This window comes from Neophocaena asiaeorientalis, unplaced genomic scaffold (genome assembly GCF_003031525.2).
Source record: "Neophocaena asiaeorientalis asiaeorientalis breed wild unplaced genomic scaffold, Neophocaena_asiaeorientalis_V1.1 scaffold146, whole genome shotgun sequence".
Taxonomy (NCBI): Eukaryota; Metazoa; Chordata; class Mammalia; order Artiodactyla; family Phocoenidae; genus Neophocaena; species Neophocaena asiaeorientalis.
This window is the reverse complement of record NW_020172676.1, coordinates 3,055,249-3,069,183: the sequence shown is the minus strand read 5'-3', so window position 1 is coordinate 3,069,183 and position 13,935 is coordinate 3,055,249. Positions and strand designations below refer to the sequence as shown.

The window sequence follows — 13,935 nt, the reverse complement described above, 5'->3', positions numbered from 1 at the left end:
ACTACTGAAGCCCGCACACCTAGAGCCCGGGCTCCGCAACGAGAAGCCACTGCAATGAGAAACCCGCACACTGCAATGAAGAGTAGCCCCCGCTTGCCGCAACAAGAGAAAGCCCGTACGCAGCAATGCAGACCCAACGCAGCCAAAAATAAATATATTTATTATTTAAAAATTTTTTAAATAAAAAAATTAAAAAACAATATACTTTGTTAATGGGTATTGCAAATACTTGTGTTCAAATGTATCCTGTCCTACAAAAGTCTGATAATTTAATTTGTATATTCAAAGATATAAAACAATTAAGTCCACTAGCATCAACAACCATTTAGGAAACCAATAATAAGTGTTGTTTGAAAGCAGAGTAACCCAGATGTCCTAAACTACTTAACATAAAATTTCAGGCCCTTCAAAATCAGCCACAGAACACCACTCTTCTTCAGCCTTATACCTTTTCACATTTCAGTGATTACACATTTAGCTCCCTTTATCAGAAATAATTCCCTCTCTTAAAATTCTAATTTGAAAAGATACACACACCCTAATGTTCACAGCAGCAATATTTACAACAGCCAAGACATGAAAGCAACCTAAATGTGCATCAACAGATGAATGAATAAAGAAGATGTGGTACATATATACAATAGAATATATCAGCCACAAAAAAAGAATGAAACAATGCCACTTACAGCAACATGGATGGACCTAGAGATTAGCACACCAAGTGAAGTTAAGTCAGAGAGAGAATGACAAATATCATATGGTATCACTTATATGTGGAATCTAAAATATGATACTAATGAACTTATTTACAAAACAGAAATAGATGCACAGACATAGAAAACAAACTTATGGTTACCAAAGGGGAAAAGGAGGGGAGGGATAAATTAGGAGTTTGGAATTCGCAGATAAAAACTATATACAAAATAGATAAACAACAAGGTCCTACTGTATAGCACAGGGAACTATATTCAATATCTTGTAATAACCTATAATAGAAAAGAATATGAAAAAGAATATACATATGTAACTGAATCACTTCACTATACTATACTTCAATAAAATAAATAAATAAGAAATAATTCCCTCTCTTACTGTAGAACATCATTATACACTGGGATTTATCATATGGTAGTATAAAATATTTGTTTGAATGGCTCTCTCTCCCAGCTGACCACCATATGAATTCCTTGAAGGCAGGAACTGACTTGATTCATTTTTTTTCTTTTTTTTTGGCCACACCTTGCAGCCTGTGGGATCCTAGTTCCCCAGCCAGGAACTGAACCCAGGCCCTCGGCAGGGAAAGCACGGAGTGCCAACCGCTGGACCACCAGGGAATTCCCTTGATTCATTTTTACATGCCCAGTACCTGAAAAATAGTAGGTGCTGAAGCAACATGATGCTTTTGGAGTCCAAAACATCATTATGGAAAACTGTGTTTTAATCCTAGGCTCAATCACTTAATTTTGCAGTTTCCTTATATGTAAATGAGGGATAAACACCTTGCAGGATTGTTGAGAAACTAAAAGATACCCATAAAGTGACTAACCCAGTGCCTGGCACATAGAAGGCACTGTAATATGTGTTCAGTAAATGTTAGCTGAATTGATCTTTCCCTACAGCTCTTTCCACTTATATATTTACTCAAAATGTTTCCAGACTTCTCCAAATTTAAACCACTACCTTGCTCCTTTTTACTCTTTCCTATATACCAGAATTTAAATATAACCACAGCTATAAAAATAAAGGATTTTACAGAGTATTCAGGCAATTAATGCATTTGAGGGCAGTAAGTTCAATTTTTTTTTCCGGAAATAAAGTATCCTAAGGAATGGGAACTAAAGTACAGGGCATTCAGCTTTATTGTCTCTTCTATTTCTCACCAAAAGAGAAAAACAAAAAAGTTTCAATATTTATAAGACTAAGAAGGGATGAGCATAATTCTGCCTTAACATACATTTCTGTGGGCCGCGAGGCTGGTCGGGCGTCGAGGCTGGGCGAGTGCGCAGTTGGCGCCGGGGCTCGCCGCCCCTCGCCGCTGGCTCCGGTCCCCCACTCCATGGCCGCCTCGGCGCCGCCCCCACCAGACAAGCTGGAGGGAGGTGGCGGCCCCGCACTGCCCCCTGCACCACCCAGCACGACGGAGTTTGCGTCACCCCCGACTCCCATGGTGGATCACCTGGTTGCATCCGACCCTTCTGAGGATGACTTCGGAGCCCCTAAGGTGGGGGGCGCAGCCCCTCCATTCCTGGACAGTCCTGTCCCCTTTGGGGGCTTCCGTGTACAGGGGTGCATGGCAGGCCAGATACCCCCAGGCTGTGACACTGGGGGTAGAGGAGGCCCCCAGCTTCTTCCTCAACAGCGCCCCCTTTCCCTCCCAACCCCATGGGCCCTGCTTTCAACATGCCCCCCCCAGGGCCCTGGCTACCCTCCCCCAGGCAACATGAACTTTCCCAGCCAACCCTTCAACCAGCCTCTGGGTCAAAACTTTAGCCCGCCTGGTGGGCAGATGATGCCAGGCCCCGTGGGGGGATGTCGCTGCACAATCTCACCCACCATGGGACAGCCTCCAGAGGGGAGCTGGGCCCCCCTTCTCCCCCGCAACGCTTTGCCTAGCTAGGGGCACCTTTGGGCCCTTCTCCTCTCCAGAGACCTGGTCAGGTACTCCCCAGCTTGCGCCCCCAACACAGGTCCCTTCCCTGGTCCTGATCCTGGCTTTCCTGGCCCTGGTGGTGAGGATGGGGGTAAGCCCTTAAATGCACCTGCTCCCACTGCTTTTCGCCAGGAGCCCCACTCAGGCTCCCTAGCTGCCGCTGTTAATGGAAATCAGCCCCGTTTTCCCCCAAACAGCAGTGGGCGGGGTTGGGGCACCCCGGATGCCAATAGCCTGCCACCCCCTGGCAAGACAAGTGCGACCTCAGGGCCCCAGCCTCCCCCAGGCCTGGTGTATCCATGTGGTGCCTGTCGGAGTGAGGTGAACGACGACCAAGATGCCATTCTGTGTGAGGCTTCCTGCCAGAAGTGGTTCCACCGCGACTGCACAGGCATGACTGAGAGCGCCTATGGGTTGCTGACCACTGAGGCCTCTGCTGTCTGGGCCTGCGATCTCTGCCTCAAGACCAAGGAGATCCAGTCTGTCTACATCCGCAAAGGCATGGGGCAGCTGGTGGCTGCTAACGATGGGTGATGCTGGCGAGGTGCCCAGGAAGTGCATACGTTCCTCCCTGCTCTTCCAGGGTGGTTGTTTTCCTGTCTGGCTCTTGGTCCTTGTTTCCACTGGCTTCCCATCCCCATGGGGCAGAAACACAATGTCTCCTGGGGGCAGAAAAGGAACTGAGACGGGCAGGCAGAAGAGCCTGGCTTGCTCACTTTTCTGGAAACTTACGTGTTGAGATCTACAGAGGTCCAGGAAACCAAAGCCCTGCCAAGCAGAGCCATTTTTGGTGGCTGTCTCTGGAGACCTAGGGGTGCGACTGCAAGAGAAAAGAGGAAGACCTGAAGGGCAGGGGTGCCCCTCTACAGATGATGGATGCCCCCAACACCTGTGCCTAACACTCCTATCTAGCCCCCCAGCCTCAGCCTTAGTTTTTGGAGTCTAGTATTAAAGGTTTCTGGCCAGAGGAGTTGGGGGTCTCTTCCCATCTCTGCAGTAGCCCTTTCATGGGTGCTGGGAAACAGCTTTAGGGAATAAATGGAGATTTTCCCCTTTTCTGACCTTCCCCTTGCCTCCTCCAAGACCTACCCAACTCCTCTCCCCACAGAGAACCAAATAGCTTGAAGAAGCAGGAGAAAACGTGGCTATGGCCACGTGGCTTGGTGATTTGGGGCTTCAAGACAATAGGTAAGAGATGCTGTCAGGACATATCTCCCTCATACCAAAGTCACTGGTCCTTTCTCAGACTCTCTTGTGCTTTTTCCCTAATGACAATATTTTTGCTAAAAATTGGGATATGTGGTCTGACACAGCAGAATATTTGATGTCTGGACTGTCCTGGAAGCCTGGACTCTAGCTGTACACCCCCCATCTTGACAGAGCAGAATATTTGATGTCTGGACTGTCCTGGAAGCCTGGACTCTGGCTGTACGCCCCCCATCTTGACAGAGCAGAATATTTGATGTCTGGACTGTCCTGGAAGCCTGGACTCTGGCTGTACACCCCCCATCTTGACAGAGTAGAATATTTGATGCCTGGACAGTCCTGGAAGCCTGGACTCTGGCTGTACACCCCCCATCTTGACAGAGCAGAATATTTGATGTCTGGACTGTCCTGGAAGCCTGGACTCTGGCTGTACACCCCCCATCTTGACAGAGTAGAATATTTGATGCCTGGACAGTCCTGGAAGCCTGGACTCTGGCTGTACGCCCCCCATCTTGACAGAGCAGAATATTTGATGTCTGGACTGTCCTGGAAACCTGGACTCTGGCTGTACACCCCCCTATCTTGACAGAGCAGAATATTTGATGTCTGGACTGTCCTGGAAACCTGGACTCTGGCTGTACACCCCCCTATCTTGACAGAGCAGAATATTTGATGTCTGGACTGTCCTGGAAACCTGGACTCTGGCTGTACACCCCCCTATCTTGACAGAGCAGAATATTTGATGTCTGGACTGTCCTGGAAACCTGGACTCTGGCTGTACACCCCCCTATCTTGACAGAGCAGAATATTTGATGTCTGGACTGTCCTGGAAACCTGGACTCTGGCTGTACACCCCCCTATCTTGACAGAGCAGAATATTTGATGTCTGGACTGTCCTGGAAACCTGGACTCTGGCTGTACACCCCCCTATCTTGACAGAGCAGAATATTTGATGTCTGGACTGTCCTGGAAACCTGGACTCTGGCTGTACACCCCCCTATCTTGACAGAGCAGAATATTTGATGTCTGGACTGTCCTGGAAACCTGGACTCTGGCTGTACACCCCCCTATCTTGACAGAGCAGAATATTTGATGTCTGGACTGTCCTGGAAACCTGGACTCTGGCTGTACACCCCCCTATCTTGACAGAGCAGAATATTTGATGTCTGGACTGTCCTGGAAACCTGGACTCTGGCTGTACACCCCCCTATCTTGACAGAGCAGAATATTTGATGTCTGGACTGTCCTGGAAACCTGGACTCTGGCTGTACACCCCCCTATCTTGACAGAGCAGAATATTTGATGTCTGGACTGTCCTGGAAACCTGGACTCTGGCTGTACACCCCCCTATCTTGACAGAGCAGAATATTTGATGTCTGGACTGTCCTGGAAACCTGGACTCTGGCTGTACACCCCCCTATCTTGACAGAGCAGAATATTTGATGTCTGGACTGTCCTGGAAACCTGGACTCTGGCTGTACACCCCCCTATCTTGACAGAGCAGAATATTTGATGTCTGGACTGTCCTGGAAACCTGGACTCTGGCTGTACACCCCCCTATCTTGACAGAGCAGAATATTTGATGTCTGGACTGTCCTGGAAACCTGGACTCTGGCTGTACACCCCCCTATCTTGACAGAGCAGAATATTTGATGTCTGGACTGTCCTGGAAACCTGGACTCTGGCTGTACACCCCCCTATCTTGACAGAGCAGAATATTTGATGTCTGGACTGTCCTGGAAACCTGGACTCTGGCTGTACACCCCCCTATCTTGACAGAGCAGAATATTTGATGTCTGGACTGTCCTGGAAACCTGGACTCTGGCTGTACACCCCCCTATCTTGACAGAGCAGAATATTTGATGTCTGGACTGTCCTGGAAACCTGGACTCTGGCTGTACACCCCCCTATCTTGACAGAGCAGAATATTTGATGTCTGGACTGTCCTGGAAACCTGGACTCTGGCTGTACACCCCCCTATCTTGACAGAGCAGAATATTTGATGTCTGGACTGTCCTGGAAACCTGGACTCTGGCTGTACACCCCCCTATCTTGACAGAGCAGAATATTTGATGTCTGGACTGTCCTGGAAACCTGGACTCTGGCTGTACACCCCCCTATCTTGACAGAGCAGAATATTTGATGTCTGGACTGTCCTGGAAACCTGGACTCTGGCTGTACACCCCCCTTTTTGACAGAGCAGAATATTTGATGTCTGGACTGTCCTGGAAGCCTGGACTCTGGCTGTACACCCCCCATCTTGACAGAGCAGAATATTTGATGTCTGGACTGTCCTGGAAGCCTGGACTCTGGCTGTACGCCCCCCATCTTGACAGAGCAGAATATTTGATGTCTGGACTGTCCTGGAAGCCTGGACTCTGGCTGTACACCCCCCATCTTGACAGAGCAGAATATTTGATGTCTGGACTGTCCTGGAAGCCTGGACTCTGGCTGTACGCCCCCCATCTTGACAGAGCAGAATATTTGATGCCTGGACTGTCCTGGAAGCCTGGACTCTGGCTGTACACCCCCCCATCTGTGGCACATTAGTCGCAGCGCTGGTCTTCAACTTTTGGCGCCCTTACTTCCCTGTTTCCCTGGCTTGATTGAAGGAAAGCTTGAAAAGGCGCAGAGCCCTTACACCTCATTTTTTCTCCTGATGAAAGGATCCCTGTCACAGCCTGTGGGTGGGGAGGCGGCAGGACCTTCATTGCCATGGTACTAAAATGCAATCCAGAACCTGGATGTTTTTTGTTTCTCTCTTTCCCTGCTATGCTTTATATCTTCTCCGGCCTGGTGACCTAGCTGTTCTCATTCCTCTTAGCCAGGGTCCTGCACTGGGCTTTGTTTCTAGTTTATTTTTTAAGCACTGCCTGCCAGAGATGGGCCCGGGGCCTGATCAGAGCTCCTCACAGCTGCTGTCTCTTCCTTACAGCTAGTGTACACATTCCTCAGTGGGGTGGGGAAGGCAGGCTTGGGGTGTGGCCCTGAGAGGAGCTGGTGGTCCCCTGCCCCCCGCTTCTCCCGGGACCCTAGCGTGTGAAGAGAAGACAAAGGTATACTGCAGAACTCTTTCGCCTGCCCAGGTGTAGCATGTAGCCTTTGAGGCTGTGAGAAAGAAGGGAGTGGCCTCTGGGCCTCTCTCCTCCAGTGTTCCCTGCTGCGGAACAGCAGAGATGGCAGCCCCCCCCCACTGCTGAGCTTTGTGTTGTCTTTGTGGTTCTGTGTGCCCCTCTCTTATCTGTTGCTATTTTTGTGGTCTCCCCCATCTCTGCATTTGGTAAGATGGCTCTTGCAGGGGGGCGTGTATGTTCAGTCCCTCTCTCCCTCTCACTCCACTGCTTTTTGGAAGGAAGTGGGGGTGGCAGAGATGTGGTGCGGAAATTTTTGTACGGTTGGATTAATAAAATGACTTGGAAAATAAAAAAAAAGCCATACATTTCTGCCTTTTAAGCCCAGTTTAAACTCGATGAAAGGCCTAGAACACAGACTATTCATTAAAAAAAAAAAAAGATGCTTTAACTGCAGTGCACATTCAGTAGATAAAATCCAAAGAAAGCAGTCCTGCCTGAAACATTTACAAATCAATTCATTATACTGATTTGGAATGAGATGTGCTGTAATTTAAAACATAGATTACCACAGGCCAAACTTAAGTTCCATTTTTAAGGCACTTTCCCTTGGCTATGCACTTGACTGCAGAATTTACAAGAAACAACAATTTGCCTAACCTTAAAAAAAAGCCACTGCACTATTTACAATAGCCAGGACATGGAAGCAACCTAAGTGTCCATCAAAAGATGAATGGATAAAGAAGATGTGGCACATATATACAATGGAATATTACTCAGCCATAAAAAGAAACAAAATCGAGTTATTTGTAGTGAGGTGGATGGACCTGGAGTCTGTCATACAGAGTGAAGTAAGTCAGAAAAAGAAAAACAAATACTGTATACTAACACATATATATGGAATCTAAAAAAAAAAAAAAGGTTCTGATGAACCTAGGGGCAAGACAGGAATAAAACAGCACACATAGAGAATGGACTTGAGTACACGAGGAGGGAGAAACGTAAGCTGGGACGAAGTGAGAGAGTAGCATTGACATACATACACTACCAAACGTAAAATAGATAGCAAGTGGGAAGCAGCCGCACAGCACAGGGAGATCAGCTCGGTGCTTTGTGACCACCTAGAGGGGTGGGATAGTGAGGGTGGGAGGGAGACGCAAGAGGGAAGGGGATATGGGGATATATGTATACATATAGATGATTCACTTTGTTATACAGCAGGAACTAACACAACATTGTAAAGCAATTATACTCCAATAAAGATGTTAAAAAAAAAGCTACTGTATGTAAATACTAGTTTTTTAAAGGGGTAATGCTTAAGAATTTAATCATAACGAAATTTCAAAAGTACAAAACATTATGCTTGAATTAATTAATAACTTCAATAAATCATTAATATTTTATTGAGAACAGGCAATGTGTTTCCATTTCAAAATGATTTATCCCACATATAATGTCTAGAATGTTTCCATCTCATCTCCTAGTTCTAATGTAATGCTGGAAGAAAAATTTTAAGTTTGGTTCTTTTTTTTTTTTCCATAGAAAAAGCTGCTCCTTGGGAAACCAGTGATTATGCTTAAGAGTCTTTTTGTCCTACTCAAATCTCCTGAAGACTTACTCTTTATCTATACAACTTAAATATTTGGGGTTTTTTTTTCTCCTTATCTGTCTTAAAATGCAGTGATAATAATAGCTGTCACTGTACAAGGTATAGCTCAAAAAGCACTGAAACTACGTTTCAGAAAGACTCATCTAATTACAGTCATCTAATTACACATTACACTCATCTAATTACACATCAAGCAAATGGGGGCATGAAGTCGACTATTCAGTTAATTAAGTGGCTAAAATAAGTGCTTCTTGGAGGGGATAGAATATTTGTTAAAATCATTTTCTTCACAATATAGAACCTAGTAAATCTCTCTGTCATATACACACACACACACACACACGCCCCTACCAAAAAATAAAAAATAAAAACTACAGGAATCTGGAGGGCATAAGTAAATAAAATAATAAGATGCAACTGAATCATTCTGGAGTCTGCCTAAGGAGCAAGAATCAGTGTAAAAAAGTCTTTGCATACCCTTAAGTCTCCTTCAATGAAATCTCTCTAGGGTCTCAGTTTCTTCATCTGAGCAATGATCCCATCAACTACATGATTTCTCAATTCTATTCTAAGTGCTTTAAGTTCTTATTAAGTTAAATTAGCTTAACAGAAATCAACGAAATTGCTGTTAGCTAATGTCTAGATGACACACGTAAAGACATGAATGTTTAAATGGGCAATATGTAAGTTATTCAAACACATGTTACAGATCTTTTAAAATCCAAGAAACAGTAAACAGTTTCTGATATATCATCCTCAAAAGTCTTTTTTGTTTCTAGTATTATAACACAAAAACTGTGAAAAACCAAACAGGTTTTTTTTGGTATTATAACCAAAACCTCAGGGAAAACAAATTATTTTCTTTTCCAGGTTCCTTTTCTTTAAAATGAAAGAGAAATGAAACAAAATTATGGTCTATGAAAAACACCACAACCAAAGAGGATATTTTAAATTATTTCCACAGGACTTCCCTGGTGGTGCAGTGGTTAAGAATCCACCTGCCAGGGCTTCCCTGGCGGCGCAGTGGTTGAGAGTCCACCTGCCAATTCAGGGAACACGGGTTCATGCCCCGGTCCGGGAAGATCCCACATGCCGCAGAGCAACTAAGCCCGTGAGCCATGGCCGCTGAGCCTGTGTGTCCGGAGCCTGTGCTCCACAACGGGACACGGGTTCGAGCCCTGGTCCAGGAAGATCTCACATTCTGCGGAGCAACTAAGCCTGTGCGCCACAACTACTGAGCCTGCGCTCTAGAACGTACAAGCCACAACTACTGAGCCCGCATGCCACAAATACTGAAGCCCAGGCGCCTAGAGCCCGTGCTCTGCACCAAGAGAAGCCACTGCAATGAGAAGCCCACACAACACAATGAAGAGTAGCCCCTGCTCGCTGCAACCAGAGAAAGCCTGAGCACAGCAAAGAAGACCCAATGCAGCCAAAAATTAATTTAAAAATAAATAAATAAATAATAAATTATTTCCACAAATGCCCAAAGCAATTTGGGCCTTCTTAAATTTGTTACCCTGTTGAACCAGAGTACTTTAGCTTTATAAAAAGCTTTCTTGAAGTCTGCCACAAAATTTCAAAATAACTACCTTTTCTTCAACAGAAATAAGTGATGTTGCTGTAACATTTTTCCTGAAAACTTTAACAGGATTCAGACTACCTAATCTTTCTATTGTAAGTATTTTGGGTTTTTTTTTTGTTTGTTTCTATAAGCAAAAAATCAAGGAAAAAATAAGCTGGATTTTCTGACTTATGTGGTCCCAAAATTAAAACAAAATTTAGTTTCTAAACAATTATTTTTAAACATATTCATCTTACAATTTTTAACCGATGCCTAAAATAATTATTGAAATAAAATTAATTGGCAATAAATTTAAGTCTGTATTTAAAGTTTCCTTACTAATTGTATTACTCATGTAGATTTGAAAGATACATTCCTTTCCAAGCTGATCATATACCAAAAAGTCACAACCTTTGCTAGTACTGCCACCTGCTGTTGACTCTAAATCATTTTCCAACATATATAAATTGAAATAAAAATAAATGGAATAGCATGGACAAGTTGGTCTGGAAAACAAGCATCGAAACAGATTTTAAAGACAATTTGTGTACAATCCACCGATAAAGTTTTTTCTGACAATAAAGTTATATCTACACTGTAATAAGCCTCTTACTATGAAAGAGGAACATAGTATATGACTGAAAAGACCCTTGAGCCTTTTTAGTCACAGTTGATTGAGGTACATTTTTAATTCTTTTTATTGAAGTATACTTGTCATACAATATAATGTTAGTTTCAGGTGTACAACATAGTGATTCGACATTTATATACACTACAAACTGATCACCATGATAAGTCTAGTAATCATCTGTCAGACGGAAGTATATTTTTTACAAGACCATTAATTATGTGACAAAAAAGAGGGGATGCAGTACCAAAAAAAGTGAAAGTATTAAAGTTTTTCCAGGAAGAATTAAGTGATTTTTTAATTAAGTAGATATGTCTAATAAATGAAGAAATAAGCATATATGTACAAAGATATAAGCAAAAATTGGTGAATCCAGTTGAAGGATATACAGGATATAATTTTCCTATCCTTTCTACCTTTCTTAGGTTTACAAACTTTCTAAATAAAAAGTTGGAGAAAAAAATATAATGCGTTGATATTCTTAATCTGCCTTACCAGTGCAGCTAAATTTCATGGAATTTAAGAGGACACTGAACTTATATTAGACAAATTTAATACATATTTTAAAGTCTGAGAAAGGCTGATACTTTTTGTTAAAGAATATTGAGGCTTTCTTTTTTTTCTCTCATTCTAGAGAAACATGATTTAGAGCAAACTTGGTCTTGTGGGAGGTGGCTAGTCATACAACTGGAGCAGTGACCTAACAGTGCCTCTTGGGTAAAACAGGAACAAAGTGTATAAAACATAAGTAAACCCAATACTTTTTTCTTTTACAATTTAACAGCTTCAAAACTGTTACTTTAAAGCTTTATCAGTGTGCTTCCATTTTCCCTATCTATCAAACATCAAAAAACCAAAACTGAGAACTTCTTTAAAACATATGCATGAGGATTTTATTATTAAAACTAAAGAAAATTCATTTTAAAGCTGCTTATTTTTTACCGAGAAATCTAACATTTGCATAATAGACAGCTTTTGGGTTGTCTGTTGAACTCTCTTTCTCTGAATTTCCCCACTCAATTCCCTCATCCACAGAATTTTAAAATCCATGATCCTAGATGGTCATAGCTTATAGGAGAGTGCTTCTCTCTTCTTGAAGTTCAGAAGTGGGATTCAGAAAGGATAGTTCAGTCTCTGACGGGTTTTTTTTGGTTTTTTTTTTTTTTTTTTATATACAGCAGGTTCTTATTAGTCATCAATTTTATACACATCAGTGTATACATGTCAATCCCAATCACCCAATTCATCATACCACAACCCCCAACTCCCCCAGCTTTCCCCCCTTGGTGTCCATACGTTTGTTCTCTACATCTGCGACTCAATTTCTGCCTTGCAAACCAGTTCATCTGCACCATTTTTCTAGGTTCCACATATATGCGTTAATATACGATATTTGTTTTTCTCTTTCTGACTTACTTCACTCAGTATGACAGTCTCTAGATCCATCCACGTCTCAACAAATGGCCCCAATTTCGTTCCTTTTTATGGCTGAGTAATATTCCATTGTGTATATGTACCACATCTTCTTTATCCATTCATCTGTTGATGGGCATTTAGGTTGCTTCCATGGCCTGGCTATTGTAAATAGTGCTGCAATGAATATTGGAGTGCATGTGTCTTCTCTCTCTCTCTCTCTCTCTCCATACATCCATCTATCTATGTCTATCATTTCTGCTTATTTATTACCCACACTGGAGTGTAAGCTCTGTGAGTCCATGGCTGTTGTCTGTCTTATTCACAGTGGTAGCTTCAGCATCTAGAACTGAACCCGGTGAGTGATAAGGCTTAGAAATATTTTTGATGAAATAAATGAATTAATCTATGCCATTCATAAAAATATTAAATATATGATTTGAAGGGAAAAATTATTCATAATTTCTCTCCAATAATTGAATTTCTCCTTTGGAATTTTTTATAAAAGTAAATCTTTTAAGTGCCACTCACAATTATGAAATATATTCCCGGGACCTTATACTTTTATAAAACCGTAACTGAATGTGTAGTTTTGATGACATTTGACTGGGAAAGCACGATATTGTTATGTGAGTTGACATTATCACTTTTTTTTTTTATGTCTGTATTGGATAACTTTATTATCTTTTTTTTTAACATCTTTATTGGAATATAATTGCTTTACAATGGTGTGTTAGTTCCTGCTTCACAACAAAATGAATCCATTATATATATACATATGTTCCCATATCTCTTCCCGCTTGCATCTCCCTCCCTCCCACCCTCCCTATTCCACCCCTCCAGGCGGTCACAAAGCACCGAGCTGATCTCCCTGTGCTATGCAGTTGCTTCCCACTAGCTATCTACCTTACGTTTGGTAGTGTATATATGTCCATGCCTCTCTCTCGCTTTGCAGTCTCTGACGTTTTGTAACATGGCAACATAAAAATTTAACAGCTATGGGGCTGCCATTGAGTACAAAATGCATGGAAAAGCAGAGAGAAATGCCCATGTGCAAAGGGAAGATAAGAAAAGGCAAGTACAGATTTTAAAAAGGGTGGTGGGGAGAAGAAAACACAGAAAGAGAGAAAGGGAGTAATGCCTGACAGTTTTCTAGTCCCACATAAGCCCAGGAGTACTTCCTACCTATAGGTTCCGTGACCTCTCCTGTACCCATATAACCCCCTTCCCCCACTGAACTCACACTAGTTTGCTATGGGATTCTGTTTCTTGAAGCCAAAAGCCTTGACTCCAACAAGTCGTTAATACAGAAGATTCTTGGATATTTTTGATACAACAACAAAAATTAGAACCCAGCCAAAAATTTTAAAAACTGAAAGATGTAGATGCTGCCCATGAAGTACAACTGTAGAGATAAGCACTCTCCATAGCAAACTGTAATATTGATATTTACCTTGAGCAGAGTCCACACATAGGAATTACAACGGTTCCTGTGGTCGATTGTATTATTTATTCAAAATATTCACTCCTCCTTATAAGTTCCCTCTCTTATGACTCTACTTATGTAAGAAATATAATTCCTGCCACCACAATCTCAGGCTTGGCCATGGAACTTGCTTTGGCCAATCCAAAGTAAGCCTAAGGAACTTGTGCCGTTGCCAAGCAGAAACCTGAATGCCATCTTGCAGTTTCAAGCTTTCCTTTCTCTCTGACCAAACAGGAAAAAACAACAATGTGAGGCTGTATTACAATACTGTGAGGATGTGTTACAAGTCAACCTGCAATAGACATGTA

The 13,935-nt window shown here is 42.9% G+C and overlaps 1 pseudogene; it reads left to right on the top strand.

Annotated features, from left to right (window-relative positions):
- Positions 1-2,056: 2,056 nt before the first annotated feature.
- Positions 2,057-3,459, top strand: LOC112396139 (pygopus homolog 2-like; annotated as a pseudogene).
- Positions 3,460-13,935: the final 10,476 nt, after the last annotated feature.